This window comes from Trachypithecus francoisi, unplaced genomic scaffold, assembly GCF_009764315.1.
Source record: "Trachypithecus francoisi isolate TF-2019V2 unplaced genomic scaffold, Tfra_2.0 Lachesis_group9, whole genome shotgun sequence".
Lineage (NCBI taxonomy): Eukaryota > Metazoa > Chordata > Mammalia > Primates > Cercopithecidae > Trachypithecus > Trachypithecus francoisi.
Genome location: NW_022681474.1, coordinates 23621502 through 23623865, shown reverse-complemented (window position 1 = coordinate 23623865; position 2364 = coordinate 23621502). Strand labels below are relative to the sequence as shown.

Genomic DNA, 2364 nt, shown 5'->3' with positions numbered 1-2364 from the left:
GAGAAATTTGATCAGATATAGAGGGATTCTTGCTTAACTGACGCAGCAGAAGTTTTGCTAAAATTAGGTGATGCAAAGACAGACACAGAAATCCAAAGGCTCAGAGGACTCTCACCAAAGTTTGGTCAAGGAGAGTGTCTTGTCAGAAGCACTCACTGTTGTTGTTTTTCAAGAGTACTTCACAGAGGTACACTTTGAGTTGGAGCCTTAAACTGGAATTTTCTCTTTTTGCAATGCTGAGAATCTATCAAATACTTTGGAATTTCTACAGAAGTTTGATGAACTTTTTGACCTCAAGGAGTGAATTCTGCATGAACAACATCAGGGACATCAAAGAAACAAATCATTCTGTCGTGGGTGTGATTTTGATACCTGGGCTCCATGGTTTCTCCCAGGCTTTGAAGAGCTCTACTGCAGACGCTGACTCTTGTTCCCAGGTCATTTTGGAAACAACGTAGAAACACTTACTCTGTTCCTCAAGATTGTACCATTTGCTCAGCTTTCCTTAAAAGATAAGGACAAGAGATACATACATCTTTGCTATTTCTATTACTCAAAAATGTGTGGTACAGTCTTTACGTTCAAGTTGTCCCAGAGGAAGAGTTCGTTTCTTTATCTAAATTGAACTCTTCAGCCTTCCTTCTCCCAGGCAATCACCAGTGTGAATTAGCCCAATTGCTGACCACTTAACCATTTTATTGAACCTGTGGGTGAACGGATCACTACATATTCACCAAAGTGCATTCCTTACCTAACTTTAAACCTTTTGTTAAATGACTGTTCTGGAACAAGCTTCATGTTCTCTCTAGATGTATCATTTGCAGATTAATTGCATTTAGAATATAATATTCTTTGCACGAATGATTCTTTTATGTATATATATAATACAGAAATAAAACGTTTGATAGGCGCAGGCTGCAGCGCCGCGACTCCTGCGGGTGGACGTCTGCGCTCAGTTTGACGGCTCGGCGCGGCGTTTCCTGTTCCCTCCTCAGCGCGGCTGCAGCTCGGGCCTTTGGCCTGATCCAGCCCCCATGGCTTCAGAAGAGCTACAGAAAGACCTAGAAGAGGTAAAGGTGTTGCTGGAAAAAGGCTACTAGGAAAAGAGTACGTGATGCCCTTACAGCTGAAAAATCCAAGATTGAGACGGAAATCAAGAACAAGATGCAACAGAAATCACAGAAGAAAGCGGAACTTCTTGATAATGAAAAACCAGCTGCTGTGGTTGCTCCCATTACAACGGGCTATAAGGTGAAAAGCAGTAATTATGGATGGGATCAGTCAGATAAGTGTGTGAAAATCTACATTACCTTAAGTGGAGTGCATCAAGTTCCCACTGAGAATGTGCAGGTGCATTTCACAGAGAGGTCATTTGATCTTTTGGTAAAGAATCTAAATGGGAAGAGTTACTCCATGATTGTGAACAAGCTCTTGAAACCCATCTCTGTGGAAGGCAGTTCAAAAAAAGTCAAGACAGATACAGTTCTTATATTGTGTAGAAAGAAAGTGGAAAACACAAGGTGGGATTACCTGACCCAGGTTGAAAAAGAGTGCAAAGAAAAAGAGAAGCCCTCCTATGACACTGAAACAGATCCTAGTGAGGGATTGATGAATGCTCTAAAGAAAATTTATGAAGATGGAGATGATGATATAAAGAGAACCCTTAATAAAGACTGGGTGGAATCAAGAGAGAAGCAAGCCAAAGGAGTTTTGAGACTTTAAGGTCCTTTTGGGAACTGTGATGTGATGTGGAAATACTGATGTTTCCAGTAAGGGAATATTGGTGAGCTGCATATATAAATTTGACAGATAGCTATTTACATAGCCTTCTAAGTAAAGGCAGTGAATTCTCCATTTCCTACTGGAGGATTTATTTAAATAAAATATGCTTATTAAACACTCCTGCAAACATGGTTTTATTAGTATCCTGGTCATTTTGTTCAAGGAAGGGTTATAATTGCATTCTCATGTGAAATATAAAGAGCAAGTCTTCCCCAATAAAAAAAAAAGTTTGATAAAATTTATTGATCACAATTTCTTTTTTTATTGTTAAACTTAAATAAATTTTATTAGTATAAATTTATGGAGGCCAGGCGTGGTGGCTCACGCCTGTAATCCCAGCACTTTGGGAGGCTGAGGCGGGTGGATCACCTGAGGTCAGGGGTTTGAGACCAGCCTGGCCAACATGATAAAACCCCATCCGCAATGAAAATAGAAAACTAGCCTGGCATGGTGGTGGGTGCCTGTAATCCCAGCTACTTGGGAGGCTGAGGCAGGAGAATTGCTTGAACTTTGGAGGCAGAGTTTGCAGTGAGCCGACATCACGCCACTGCACTCCAGCCTGGGCGACAGAGTGAGACTCCA

The 2364-nt window shown here is 41.2% G+C and overlaps 1 pseudogene across 1 annotated transcript; it reads left to right on the top strand.

The window, feature by feature from the left end:
- Positions 1-915: 915 nt before the first annotated feature.
- On the top strand, positions 916-1899 carry LOC117082653 (annotated as a pseudogene). Its single transcript, XR_004436721.1, has one exon. The product of XR_004436721.1 is annotated as a calcyclin-binding protein-like (transcript).
- Positions 1900-2364: the final 465 nt, after the last annotated feature.